Source organism: Giraffa tippelskirchi, chromosome 1 (assembly GCF_054371585.1).
Source record: "Giraffa tippelskirchi isolate mGirTip1 chromosome 1, T2T-mGirTip1v1.2.pri, whole genome shotgun sequence".
Taxonomy (NCBI): Eukaryota; Metazoa; Chordata; class Mammalia; order Artiodactyla; family Giraffidae; genus Giraffa; species Giraffa tippelskirchi.
In genome coordinates this window covers 29,738,843-29,754,728 of record NC_137275.1, presented here as the reverse complement: position 1 = coordinate 29,754,728, position 15,886 = coordinate 29,738,843, and the positions used below count along the sequence as shown (strand labels likewise).

At 37.8% G+C, this 15,886-nt stretch overlaps 1 protein-coding gene across 1 annotated transcript in view; it reads right to left on the bottom strand.

Moving 5' to 3' along the window:
• Window positions 1-14,943, bottom strand: part of LOC145544668 (uncharacterized) — a 256,837-nt gene extending 241,894 nt beyond the window's left edge. The window contains exon 1 of the mRNA XM_081587615.1: window positions 14,805-14,943. The gene's annotated coding sequence lies outside the window, so the exon portion shown is untranslated. The remainder of the gene's footprint in view (window positions 1-14,804) is intronic.
• Between the last annotated feature and the right edge of the window lie 943 nt (window positions 14,944-15,886).

The following is a 15,886-nucleotide window of genomic DNA, read 5'->3' as shown; positions in this document are numbered from 1 at the left end:
CAAATTACTGGCTAGTATTTTAAAATATTAGCCCACAATATTTGCATATTGGTCGTTTGCCAGAAATGACTGAGATAGAAAATATCGCCCTCTAGTGGCTCTGAGAAAGAAAAACTACAAGTGTAATGAACCAGCTAGAGCCGAGGAAAAGGCAGCAACAGCCCCTTTTGTGGGAGAAGGTAGTTCTAAAAACAAATTAAGTCTCAAATATGATGGCCATCTATAAATCCAAGTAATAACTCAAGTAGTCAGGAAGAAGGGTGACTAAGGGCAACATTTAAGAAAAATCAGAGAGTGAGTAAATATATAAGGGACTGATGCCTTATAATACCACGGGAGTGACTCGGAACGAAGGAAACCAAATACTATAAATCCTTCAACTGGCTAAGTATCCCTTGGGTACGAAAACCTCTGCGGACCGGGAAAAATGTCATACTAAAAGGGCCATAAAAATGCATGCTTGCGAAACAACTAAGCCCTTGTGCCACAACTTTTGAGCCAGTGCTCTAGAGCCCGGGAGCCGCAATTACTGAATAATGCATGCCCTAGAGCCTGTACTCCACCACAGAAGCCACGGCAATGAGAAGCCTGCACAGAACTAGAAAGTAGCCCCCACTCACGACAACTGGAGATAAAAGCCCTCACAGCAACAAAGACCAAGCGCAGCCAAAAAATTAACTAATTTAAAAAATAAAATTATTTTTTAATGCAGGCCTATCCTCCTAGTAAAATATTGGCAGACCAGACCAAAAGACATCTAATCTAAGAGGTAAGAAGCCACATTCAGGAAACTCAAGGAGACTAAGCAAAAACAAATTGAATTTTTAATTATTAATATAATTAAAACTTTACATTTGTTAAACCAAAACAGGTAACTATATACCCAACATGAAACAGGTTCTGATAGATTTTAGATCAACACATAGAACAAATAATTGCAACAATTTTTCACTTTAGAGTAAAATTTAAAAGAACAACTAATTTGAACTAAACTTCCTTTACCTTTAAACTGCAAGAAGACATTGCATATAAGAACATCTCAACAAGTAGTATACTTATATCCCTTATAGAATCTACTAAATATTTTTAGAATCCAAAGGTCCTACCACTTTATTTCAGTGTCCCTATGTAACTGAAAATAGAACAATTTGAGAAGGCATAGACTAGAAGTCCTAGAAGGAAAGTAGCACATATATGATCACTTTTGTGCGGATAAACACATTGCCCTCCTACTACCACCCACGTAGATTCCACTGGCGTTGCGGACATACCTATGTTGCAAATTGCATCTTCAGTATTTTGAATGCAACCTCCTGGATACCGATACACATTGCTAAGGATGTTTACAGTCACCTTACATTCTAAACTTTGGACCTATGAGTCTATGAGTTCTTTCTCCAGCTGTATTTAACATGCTGCTATACTGATCCATTGGTTCTCTTAATTTTGTTTATTTACATTGTCAGTTCCAGAATTTCTATTTGGCTCTTTTTGAAATCTGCTACATCATATTATTGAGTTTCCTGTTCCCTGTCAAAGTTTTCAAGCTTTGCTTTTATCTCTTTGCATATAGTCTTAGTTTTTTCAAAGCAATGTATAATTCAATCCTTGGTTGGGGAACTAAAATCCTGCAAGCTGCACAGCAGGATTAATTAATTAATTTTTTAAAAATAAAAAGCAAAGCACATTATCATACCAGGTCTACAAAAAAATACCCACTATTCTTTGGAGCTGGTGGAGTTTGTCAGCCAGTCACCAGCTGATGAAAAAAATGTTTCATTTTTTATAATTATAAATTATAAGAAAATGTACAAGAAAGAAAATTAGACACTCAAACTCCATCATTCATATTTTACGAACATTAACACTTTGATAAATACTTTCCAGTCACTTTTTTCTGTGAATATTTTATGTATTTTTTGACAAAGTTCAGTTTATTCTGCAGTAGTATATACTGTTATGTAACATATTTTTTCCACTTAACTATTATATATACCATAAGCATTTTCTGCTGTAATTTCACTAAAACAATTTCAGTCTCTAAATTGTCTTCTATTTTATCAATTAATCATAATTTATACAACAAATTCTCTAATATTTGAAAGGGATTTTGTACAGAAAGAAATCTTTAATGATCTCTGTTGATCTGTCTGTGTGAGAAGTGAGGCTCCAACTTCATGGCAAATAGATGGGTAAAAAATGGAAACAGTGACAGACTTTATTTTATTGGGCTCCAAAATCACTGAGGACAGTGACTGCAGCCATGAAATTAACAGACGCTTGCTCCTTGGAAGAAAAGCTATGACAAACCTAGACAGCATATTAAAAAGCAGAGACATCACTTTGCCAACAAAGGTCCATATGGTCAAAGCTATGGTTTTTCTGGTAGTCACGTATGGATGTGAGAGTTGGACCATAAAGAAGGCTGAGCGCCAAAACACTGATGCTTTCAAACTGTGGTACTAGAGAAGACTCTTGAGAATCCTTGGACAGCAAGGAGATCAAATCGATCAATCCTAAAGGAAATCAATCCTGAATATTCATTGGAAGGACTGATGCTGAAGTGCCAGTACTTTGGCTACCTGATGCGAAGAGCCGACTCATTGGAAAAAACACTGATGCTGGGAAAGATTGAAAGCAGGAGGAGAAGGGGATGACAGAGGATGAGATGGTTGGGTGGCATGGCCAATTCAACGGACATGAGTTTGAGCAAACTTTGGGAGATAGTGAAGGACAGGGAAGCCTGGCGTGCTGCAGGCCATGGGGTTGCAGAGTCAGACACGACTGAGCGACTGAACAACAACAAATCATGGGGAGATTCTTTTCTTCCTTCTCCCTACCTGAAAATGAGTGTCAGTGAGATGATTTGGTATGTTTTCTTTCATCCCTCCCCATCACAGTGACATGGCTGCCAAGGGTAAGAGAGTAGGGGAAGCATTCAGTAGAGAAGACAAAGTAAGTATAGGAAGGGAAGAGAGATTTTCTTGGGATAATACCAAATGTAAGACCAGTTACGAGATGGTGCATCTTGGCAGTGTCAAAGATATGAACTTGCTGGTAGACGCTCCACTCATGAAACGAGACCCCCATCAATGAACCGCATCCAGTGGAGAATGAAGTGGCTTTTGAAATCTGGTACAAGAAAGAGTGGGGTCCTAGATTAAAGGAATCTAGAGGCCATGGAAAAGATTTAAGTCCCAAGAGAAGGCTTGTTTTTTTTTCCTACAAAATATCAAGTAATATAGAAGTATAAGCTGTTACTTCCACGAGAGATGAAGGGTCTGTCGTCTGTGAATAACTAGTGAGGATAACTGAACCCTTGGTACCTGTGGAGTTGTGTGGGTTGAAGGACTTGTCTCTGCCCTGAAAGACTGTTCTGTACATTCTGTGGGCACTGTGTATGCTTAATCAGCTGATGTATGATTGCTGGATAATGCAGTGTTTTCCTCATCCTCCTCCACTCCAAGGGATATAGTTGTGGGGTTACAATGAGGGGAAAATCCATGTACTATAATAACTGTAGACATATTTGTTTCATCACTGTTCAAATCAGACTTTGTGTCAGCAAGCTTCTCACGGTTAATTGTCAATCATTTAACTCCTCCACACCCCGTCTGTCCCACACACTGTAATTGTAGTCTGATTTGCCTTTCAAAGTAATGTCTCACCAGGCTAATTGAAGCTAGCTGCAGCAACACAATCTCCAGAAACATGCTTAGAAAAGCTTTCCCTCATGCCAAGAGTCGGCTGAGAGTTATGAGCTTGCATTCTCATATCTGATTAAATCTTGGTCTCTGAACCACTATAATAAAATGCACATTTAACTTTTGCTTAATCTTCACAAGTTATTCTAAGTGCTTTAAAGAAGCCAAACAGGGGACATACTGTAGGGTCGATAGTACACAAAACATACTCAAAATGAAATCATATTCCCTTGTGTTCCTCTTCTTGCATCCTCTATTTTTGTCAGTAGTCCCACCATATTCCACATCACCAAAGTTCATAATCATTATAACACTTTATGCTTCCCTCTTCTCCTGCCCATTACATCCAATCAGATGCCAAGCCTCTCCATGGCTGCTTTTCAATCCCCTTGTAAAATTGTAAAAAAGATTTAATGAAAGTATATATTTAGAAAATAATTGGCAAATTCTTTAGCATATTTTAAGAATGCAATAACGGCTGGGTGTTATTATTATTATCGTAAGTATTACCCTGAGTATGACCATGTTTTCTGACCTGTAAAGACAAGATAAGACTCTTGAGAGTCCCTTGGACAGTAAGGAGATCAAATCAGTCAATCCTAAAGGAAACCAACCCTGAATATTCACTAGGGGACTGATGCTGAAGCTGAACCTCCAATACTTTGGCCAGCTAATGAGAAGAGCCAACTCATTGGAAAAGACCCCACTGCTGGTAAAGATTGAGATCAGGAGGAGAAGGGGGTGACAGAGGATGAGATGTTTGGATGGCATGATCGACTCAATGGACATGACTTTGAGCAAACTTCAGGAGATAGTCAAGGACAGGGAAGCCTGGCATGCTGCATTCCAAGGGGTCGCAAAGAGTTGGACACAACTGAGTGACTGAACAACGGCAACAAGGACAAGAGAATGTGACTTTCCACTTTCACTTTTAGAGAGTGTAAGAAAGTTTCAGGAAGGTAGAGAAGAGTACCAGCCAATAACTGGCTCTGTAACCTTAGAACTTAATGAATATCCCAGAGTCTGTATTTTGAAATCCCAATACAAGGCTGCTGATAATAAGTAACCTATCTCATAAGGTTGGTGAGCTTGAGATGAAATATAAATTTAAAACTCCTTTGCAAGATATAAAGTAATATACAAACACATACTGTTATTTCCATCCTCTTTTTTAATTACAAAGTGAAAATAAGCAGGCTGGGATACACAATGACCAAGATTTTAAAACTCTACTGATTATGAAGAGAAGGTTTAGAACTGTCTATGATTCTGTATAATATGTAATTTTCATCTCACATGAGCAACGTTTTGCAGAAAGGCCTTCTGACAGTGAAGGAGTGGCTCTGTAGAGCCAATACTTTTATATTCTGGAATGAAATGGTCACTCTTTACAAAAGGAAAACCTAACTTCATTTATTTTTTTTATTTCTTCTTTTTCATGAAGATGGTTAGGATTCCAGTACTATGCTGAGGATTGAATCAAGATAAAGAGGCATAGTTAAACTTTTTCCTTTGTAGTATAAAAAGGTTGTTTCAGCCTCTTATTTGGAAATAATTTTAAGCTTATAGAAGCATTGCAAAGGTAGTATAGTGAGTTTCCATATACTTTCCAAACAACTTCCCATAATGTTAGTAACTCACATAATTATGCTTTAATCATCAAACTAAGAAATTTACATTAGCATAATATTAATAACTAAGCTTGAGAGTTTATGCAGGTTTTACCAGTTCTTCCTCGACTATTCTTTTTCTGTTCCAGGATATGTTTCAAAGTCCCACACTTCATTTAGTTGCCATTTTCCTTAGCCACTTCTAATTGATGACAACTCAGTCTCTCATTGCCTTTAATGACCTTGACATTTTTGAAGAGTACTGGTCAGGTATTTTGTAGGCTTCCCAGGTGGCTGAGTGGCAAACAATCTGCCTGCCAATGCAGGAGACACCAGAGACACAGGTTTGACCCCTGGGTTGGGAAGATACCCTGGGAAGGGAATGACAACCTACTCCAGAATTCTGGCTTGGAAAATCCCATGGACGAAGAAGCCTGGCAGCCTAACAGTCCATGGAGCCGCAAAGAGTTAGACATGACTGAGCAACTGAGCATACACACATATCTCAATCTGAATTTTCCCAATGTTTTCTCATAATTGGATTGAAGTTATAAATTTTGAGGAAGAATATCATAGAGGTGAACATGCCCATCCTAAGGAAGTAAATGGTGTCAATATGTTTTATGTGATACTTAAGTGGTACCTGCTAGATTTTTCCACTATAAAATTTACTGTTTCTCTTTGGACTAAATAAGCATTTGGGGGAGATAATTTTTGGCTATGTAAATATTTTGTTTCTCCTTAAAGCTCTGACCAAAATTTTAACATTCATCTGTGAATCTTGCCTGCAAAATTGATTCCTATGGCATTCCGATGGTACTTTTCTATTTCCCTCATTCCTCCTACATTTATTAATTGGAATTCTTATGTAAGGAAAAGTTGCCCCCCCAAATAAACTTTATTTGCTTTGTCACCAAAAACAATCATTGTTCAACTCTTTGCATGATTTATGATCCGAATGTCCTGACTTCCTTACAGAGTTATCAAGGGAACTGAATAAGATAGAACACATACAGGGTAAGCATTCAATGAATGTGCATTCCATTCTTTCCACAACCCACTGTCTAATATCCAGATGAGTCCAATGTGTGAGCCCTACAGTTAACACTCAATCAACCATAATCAATGAAACTTTTTATCATTACTTAATTTTGCATACATGTGACCACACCAAATCGATTGTAATGCCCCCAAGATGAGCAAACAGACTTCCTATGGTTACATGGATTCACAGCACTGGTATAGTGTACTATACAGAGATAGTCAAAAAATGTACTGAGTGAATGAATGGATATTTGATAAATGCTAAGAAAAGAGATATATATGCTAAGAGTCCTAAATAAGGATCAGTTTAAATGTTTTCCTTTGTTCAAACCATTCTCCCCTTATCGCCCTTTCATGTCACTTGCTTCTAGATATATTTAAACTTCAACGTCGATAGATCTCTTTTTCATAGTTCATTCATGTTCCTTTTTAAATCCATCAGGTTTTTTTGTATCTTCAAAACAATTCAGAAAATAGCCCTAATTTTAAAACAGGCAAAGGATGGAAATGGACGATTCAAAAAGAGCCAAAAATGCACAATAAACATTTGGAAGAGAAAGTTTAAATTCAAAAGTTGAACCTCTGCAAGTTCAAACTTTAAGGAATGTTCAAAACACCAGAGGATCTTGTTAAAATTTAGATCCTGATTCAATGAGGCAAAGAAAGGATCAGACAGAATCTGCATTTCTCATAATCTCCAAGCAATGACAATGTTGCTGAGCATGAGGGCCACACTTTGAGCACTCAGACAAACTGCAGGCATAATGATGAGGGCTGGAAACAGCTGTGTGCTGTATGTAACTCATTCTGCTGTAGATCAGTACAACCTTTTGGAAAGTAGTTTGTCTTTTTAAAGTAGATTTTACTGAATAGATAAAATTGTGATTTTAAGAATAATTAATGAAACACTATGTGTTGAAAATATAACAGGAAAATGCTTACAATACAATGCCAATTATTTTAACTTTATTAAGTTATAGTTGACATATAAAACTGCAAGATAATTAAAATGTATGTTGTGGTGATTTGGTAGACATATATTTTATGAAAAGATTTCTCCACCTAGTTAATTAACACATCCTTTTTCTTTTTCTTTCTTTTATAAGAAAACTTAAGTTCTACTCTCTTAGCAAATTTCAGTTATACATACAGTCTTATCAACTACAGTTATCATCCTATACTTTAGATCCTCAGACTTTATTTATCTTATAATTAAAAGTTTGTACCCTTTTTCTAGCCTCTCCCCCTGTCCCCTAACAGCCCCCTGCCCCTGACAACCACTTCTCTACTCTATGAGTCTGACTTATTTTTAAGATTCCACATATAAGTGACACCATGCAGTATTTCTTTTTCTGTCTAAGTTATTTTACTAGCATAATGCTCTCGAATTCCATCTAGGTTGACACAAATGGCAAGATTTCCTCCTTTCTAGTGATTTAATAGCATTTCACCACACAATGTGTGTGTGTGTGTGTGTGTATATATACATATATATATATAGCATGTATACACATGTATCTTCTTTATCCATCTTTCTGTTAATGAATAACACAATGTTAAATTTAAAAATAAGGCAAATTACACAAATAGTATAAGTTTAATGATTGATCAATTCAATAGTTTAATTATTTAGTGCCTGTATGTGCCAAGGACTATTCTAATAGGTGTTTGGAATAATTTAGTAAATAATGCCAAAATCCCTTTCTTTGAGTATCTTACATTCTATATATCATGCATTTAAAAACAAAAATAGATACAGCCAAATGTGAGTCAAGTTAGTTCTGAGCAGTCTTTATCTTCTTCTTTAAACGTTTTGGTAGTTCCATGTTTTAAAGTCATATAAAAATAGATATTTTCTTCACAAATATTAGCGACATGGTATCAAGATTAGTTAACATTTCACAAGTATTCTTTTCTAGAAAGACTTAAATTAAGCCATATTGGCAATTTCAAATATATCTGTTTCTTTTTGACTAGAAATATCTTTCTGATGCTGAGAAAGATTGAAAGCAGGAGGAGAAGGGGACAACAGAGGATGAGATGGTTGGATGGCATCACTGACTCAATGGACATGAGTTTGAGCAAGCTCCAGGAGATGGTGTAGGACAGGGAAGCTTGGCATGCTGCTGTCCATGGGGTCGCAGAGTCAGACACGACTGAGCTACTGAACTGATCCTCCTTTCCCTAAATTGCTCTCTAATCCTGTGGTGGATCTTGGACTCCCTCTGCTGGCCAGACAGCATCAACAGAAGACTGTGGGAGTGGGGGTTTAGTCATAAGTCCTGTTGGACTCTCTTACAACCCCATGGACTGTAGTCCACCAGGCTCCCCTGTCCAAGGGTTTCTCCAGGCAAGAATACTGGAGTGGGTTGCCATCCCCTTCTCTAGGGGATCTTCCCGACCCGGGAATCGAACCTAGGTTTCCTGCACTGCAGGCAGATTCTTCACCGACTGAGTTAAGAGGGAAGATACAACAGAAGACTGAATTGAGAATAAATCTGGAAAATCACAGAGCACAACTACCCTCCACAGCCGTCCCTCATTCATTCAATCAAAAGACACTTACTGAACACCTACTACGTATTAGACATGATCCTTGGTGCTGGAAATACAAAATAAATAAGATACAGTCTCAGTCCTTGAAATTGTCCTATACTTTTCTCCAGGAAATTATCAAGTCCCAGAAGACTTTATGAGCCTGGGACTCAAGAAAAAAGTCTGCTCTGCCTAGACAGGATGACTGGTATGTATTTATGTTGGACTATGAAAATAACATGTTTCTGTGAAAATCAGGGACACCTTTCTACAATACCCTCTGAAGTGAAGTGTTAGTCGTTCAGTCGTGTCTGACTCTTGGAGAACACATGGACTGTAGTCTACCAGATTCCTCTGTCAATGGGATTCGCTAGGCAAGAATACTAGAGTGAGTGGCCATTTCCTTCTCCAGGGGTTCTTCCCAATCCAGGGACTGAACCCAGGTCTCCAGCACTATAGGCAGATTCTTTACCAACTGAGCCACCAGGGAAGCTCTGGAAGATACTAAAATATTTAAGCTTCAAATTGCCCGAAACTAAGACAGTCGGCATAAAGGAAGAGATCTAGACATTAAAAGGTAAAAGTAACCCCAAACCACGAGAAGTTTGGGATAAAAATGTGGTCAGCTGCCCTAAGAAAAATCAGATAAGTGCTTGATTCTTTCCTAACTTTGGACATGATTTAAAGATTTACATTGCTGCAAGGCTATGAAATTTCACAAAACAAAAATTCTAGAGATGTTCCATTCTTACCCCCTTCATTACATGCCCAGTAGCTACCTGTTTGATGTGGAAAGCAGACATGATATTACAGGAATGACATTCCCGAAATGAATATTCCCTACAACTGATGTTTTAACTGCAAATGGCCATGGCAACAGATGGAATTTGGACTCTGCTTAAACATTTCCTAGTAAGCTGATTCCCTGATGGCTTGGATGGTAAAGAATCTGCCTGCAATGCAGGAAACCTGGGTTCAATCCTTGCGTCAGGAAGATCCCCTGGAGAAGGGAATGGCAACCTAAACCAGTATTATTGCATGGAGAATTCCACATACAGAAGAGCCTGGAGGGCTATAGTCCATGGGGTCACAGAGAGTTGGACACGACTGAGCAACTAACACTTTTACTTTCACAATAAGTTGATACAACTTGCAAACTCACTGTCTTTTTATTAAGAATTCTGATCCTTTTGAGCTATGATAGTATAAAAATTATAGAAACATGAAAAACTACAGAGGTGTGAATTTTAGAGTAAGTTAAGACATTAGAACATTCCAATAACTTCTCAAGACTTTCTGAATAAAATCTGTAGCCTTTGGTTTAAAAGTCTCTACTAATTGGCTCTATCCAACAGAAGGCCTCCGTACTCGCCTTCAAATCACTATAATGCATTAGTGTTCCAGTAACTTAACTTAGCCTATGCCTTTTTTATTGCTGTATAATAATGTTCTTTGCAACCCTATGGACTGTACCCGCCACGCTCTCTGTCCATGGGATTTTCCAGGCAAGAATACTGGAGTGGGCTGTTGTTGCCTTCCCCAGGTGATCTTCCCAACCCAGGGATCGAACCTACATCTCCTGTATCTCCAGCATTGCAGGCAGATTCTTTACTGCTGAGCCACAGAGGAAGTGGTATAATAATGGGACACTGAAATGGAGATGGAACAATCTTTTACTGGTATTTTGGCAGTTTTTGCAGGCATTTTTGGATGTCACAATGATTGAAGCTGCTATTGATATACAGTGAAAAGGGTCAGTGCTGATAAATGTTTGCAATACATGGGAAATGCCCAAACAAGAAAAATTTGATTCGCATCCTGCATGCCTTTCAAATGTCCACCAGATTTTCATGGAGGTAATTAAAACAATTTGTTTATCCAAGCCTAGGATCCAACTCTTTTTGTATATTAATGAAAAAAGTAAAAGTGCTAGTTGTTCAGTCCTGTCCAGCTCTTTGCGACCCCATGGACTGTAGCCCGCCAGGCTCCTCTGCCCATGGAATTCTCCAGACAAGAATACTGGAGTGGGTTGCCAGTCCTTTCTCCAGGGGATCTTCCCAACTCAAGGATCAAAAGTGCATCTCTTGCATTGCAGGTGAATTCTTTACCATCTAAATCACCAGGGAAGCCCTTGTATGTTGTTAATACATACAGAATATGTTAGGCTTTCACATTCCTTTCTATTACAAAAAAAGTATACTGTGCTTTTGCTCAAACTTTTCAAAGAGTTGTTAACCATTGGGAAAAATCAAGTTCCTAAGGGCAAGCACCATTCCTGGCCTTTGAACTAATGGCCCACACTTGGACCTTCTGCATTTGTAGTTGATGCTTGCCAGCATTTTAAAGTGAAGATTTGAGATACCATTAATGTTAATCAAGATACATGAAATGCACAGATACCACTATATTTTATTAATAACTCTACTATTCAAATGGCATAACAGATTCTTATTATCTATATTATGAAAATTAAAACTTGAAATTTCTTTAAATTGTTAATCTATGCCTCAACATGTGGTTTTAAGACAGAATTCAGGTATTGAACTATTCTGTCTTGCCTCTGTCCCACGCAATGCAGGGAATTATTTTGACACACACTTGTAAATAAGGAAAGTGAAAAGTGTTAGTCACTCAGCCATGTTCAGCTCTTTGTGACCCCATGGACTGTAGCCAGCCAGGTTCCTCTGTCTATGGGATTCTCCAGGCAAGAATACGGAGTGGATTGCTATTCCCTTCTCCAAGGGATCTTCCCGATCCAGGAATCGAACCCAGGTTTCCTGCACTGCAGGCAGATTCTTTACCAACTGAGTTAAGAGGGAAGATACAACAGAAGACTGAATTGAGAATAAATCTGGAAAATCACAGAGCACAACTACCCTCCACAGCCGTCCCTCATTCATTCAATCAAAAGACACTTACTGAACACCTACTACGTATTAGACATGATCCTTGGTGCTGGAAATACAAAATAAATAAGATACAGTCTCAGTCCTTGAAATTGTCCTATACTTTTCTCCAGGAAATTATCAAGTCCCAGAAGACTTTATGAGCCTGGGACTCAAGAAAAAAGTCTGCTCTGCCTAGACAGGATGACTGGTATGTACTTATGTTGGACTATGAAAATAACATGTTTCTGTGAAAATCAGGGACACCTTTCTACAATACCCTCTGAAGTGAAGTGTTAGTCGCTCAGTCGTATCCAATTCTTTGAGAACACATGACTATAGTCTACCAGATTCCTCTGTCAATGGGATTCGCTAGGCAAGAATACTAGAGTGAGTGGCCATTTCCTTCTCCAGGGGTTCTTCCCAATCCAGGGACTGAACCCAGGTCTCCAGCACTATAGGCAGATTCTTTACCAACTGAGCCACCAGGGAAGCTCTGGAAGATACTAAAATATTTAAGCTTCAAATTGCCCGAAACTAAGACAGTCGGCATAAAGGAAGAGATCTAGACATTAAAAGGTAAAAGTAACCCCAAACCACGAGAAGTTTGGGATAAAAATGTGGTCAGCTGCCCTAAGAAAAATCAGATAAGTGCTTGATTCTTTCCTAACTTTGGACATGATTTAAAGATTTACATTGCTGCAAGGCTATGAAATTTCACAAAACAAAAATTCTAGAGATGTTCCATTCTTACCCCCTTCATTACATGCCCAGTAGCTACCTGTTTGATGTGGAAAGCAGACATAATATTACAGGAATGACATTCCCGAAATGAATATTCCCTACAACTGATGTTTTAACTGCAAATGGCCATGGCAACAGATGGAATTTGGACTCTGCTTAAACATTTCCTAGTAAGCTGATTCCCTGATGGCAGGAAACCTGGGTTCAATCCTTGCGTCAAGAAGATCCCCTGGAGAAGGGAATGGCAACCTACGCCAGTATTATTGCATGGAGAATTCCACATACAGAAGAGCCTGGAGGGCTACAGTCCATGGGGTCACAGAGAGTTGGACACGACTGAGCAACTAACACTTTTACTTTCACAATGAGTTGATACAACTTGCAAACTCACTGTCTTTTTATCAAGAATTCTGATCCTCTTGAGCTATGATAGTATAAAAATTATAGAAACATGAAAAACTACAGAGGTGTGAATTTTAGAGTAAGTTAAGACATTAGAACATTCCAATAACTTCTCAAGACTTTCTGAATAAAATTTGTAAATACTGTAAATAAATACTGGAGTGGGTTGCCATGCCTTTCTCCAGGGAATCTTTCCAACCCAGGGATGGAATCTTGGTCTCCTGCATTGCAGGCAGATTCTTCACCATCTGAACTACCAGCCTTCTTTTCAACCTATTCCCCAGAGATCTGCCACAAAACTTTGCTATTATCCCCTGAATTGCTCTTTCTTTTTTCAATAGGTTTCCAACTTCCTGTTGACTATCAAAGCACATGGTCTCTGTGGTCCCTTAGTAAATTCAAGACCGAATGTACGCCTCCATATGCGGTTTTAAGACAGAATTTGTTTATTGAAGTATTCTGTCTCACCTCTGTCCTATGCAACGCAGGGAATTATTTGACACACACTTGTAAATAAGGTACAGCTTATTTGCAAGAAAATCATACTTCCTCATTTTCTCACTTCAACAATCTGTAATTTGTCTTGACTTGTTTTCACTACTGCAATTAAGGTTACTTCCCTCTTTCTCTTATCATATATAGACAGGTCCAGTCTGTCATCACTTATCCTAAAACTAGTTTTTATTCTAGTGTCTACTGTACCTCTGCTCTTTCATTTTCCTCTACATTTTGTTCAGCAGGGCTTTTAATTTTGTTCCTTCTAAATTCATCATCATGACGAGTAGGTACAAACATCTGACTACTTCATTTTGGCGTATTCTGTAGTCATACTCAAGCGTTATATATTGAAATGCACACTGCTTATTATACTTTTCCTTCTCCTTTAAATTACAGTAAGGATATTATATGTATGAATACTTATGTGGTTTAGTTTTTAAACTATGTGTGCATGCAGGTTACAGAAAGAATTTAATTTCAGGAAATGAAATATTAATTTAAGAAGAGGACTTCAGGTCTGAGGAGGATAAAAAATGGACACTATTTGCCACCTCCACCCTCAGACACCTTGTTCCTCCTCTCTGCCCTGTGGCTCTATCTGTTTTGCAAGGCTCATTCAGGGAGTTTTGCAATTATATTTTTTTATGTGTTTATTTATTTGGATGCACTGGCTCTTAGTTGCAGCACTTGGGATCTTTGATCTTCATTGCAGCATGCGGAATATTTGGTTGAGTCATGTGGGACCTAGTTCCCTGATCAGGAATTGAACCCAGGCCTCTTGCATTAGGAGCTCAGATTCTTAGCCACTGGACCAACAGGGAAGTCCCATAATTAGATTTTTGAAATTGCTCCTGCCTCTGAAGGCCTCTTCTGTGTCGGATGGCTCTTATTGATTTACTATAAGTAGTTGAAATTTAATCTCCTACTGCCTTGAACTACCACTGCTAATCTTAAATGTGTGTGCATTATTGCCTCACCAAATGGAATGTAAGCTTCTAGAAAACAAAATCATTTACCAGACTATATCCTCTAACACTAAACTTTGCACAAAGTTGAATTCAGTAAATTCTGGCTGAGTCAATAAACCAACTTCTAAACGTTATTTGATAGCATAGTTCTCAGCACATCTCACTTGTCAAACCAAACTTTAATTAGTTCTTTATATGTCTGACTCTCTCACAATTGTTGGAGAGGAAAGGGACTATGATTATTCACCCTTGTAACCTCAGCATCAGAATCCACTGACTAGTTCATAGAAGTTGCCCTGTGAGTGTTTATGAATGACCAGATGGATGCATTCAATTAAATCCATGAGGAGGATTCTGATGTAACTATAGATTAACTAGATGCAATTTAATAGGAATGAGTGTAATTAAACTCACTGCAACAGAGAAAATCCTGGAATGGAGGTCCCAGAATTCTCTCTTCACACTGACATTACCATTTTGTTGTGAGTTCAGGTGTCATTTTCAGTTCTTTTTCCTGCAGATGTTTTCTCACAAGGTAATTGTTAAAAGAGATCTGAAAGAAAATAGAGGTTAAAAAAAAAGATGAAGCCCATCTCAATGTTAGAAAGCCTTTATCCACCTTGAAAAGTGGGAGGAATTACATTTTGTAGACTTCTTGTAAGACTAAATTTCATAGACTTGGAAATAATTCTAAATGTCTAACCAAGTTTATTTTAGTTCACTTTACCACAGAATCAGGGTGCCCTATATTTTAAATGTATGGAATGTATCGTTCTGTTTTAATAATAAAAGAATTCACATTCATTGTAGAAATTTTGAAAAGACTGATATTCTCAAGATTTAAATCGCCCATTTTCCTAAAAAAATGATCAGTGTTTCTGTGTATTTCCTTTCAGTCTTTTTCCTATGTATCTCTGTGTCTACGGTTCTACAGAATTAGGATCATATAATATAACCGTGTGTTTTTTCCAACGTTAAATTACAGTAATGGTAAAAAAAAAAAAAAAAGAAAGAAACCTATACAGGGGTCCTTTCAGTGTCAGGACTCTTTACCCTCTTAAAAATTCTTGAAGACCCCAAAGGAGTTTGTGGGTTAAAATTAGAAAGTTTTTCAACACTTAATTTATTAACTATTTTGAAATAACAATAATAAACCAAAAGTACATGTTGACAGAAATCACAATATTATATGAAAAATCACTATATTTCTCAAAACAAAAATTTTAGTAGGAAATCAGGACATTGTTTTTACATATTTGTAAGTCTCTTTAATGACTGACTTCACAAAAGATAGGTGGAGTCTCTGATCTGTTTTTGTGTTCACTCTGTTATATCACACATAACAACATGTAGCCTCTGGAAAACTCGACCATGCACTTGTGAGAGAAGAGAATGAGAGTGGACAGAGCAAATATAACAAGTTAGTACTATTATAAAAAATAGCTTTGAATTCAGGATCCCTAAAATGATCCTGGGACCCCTGAGTGTTCCGAGAC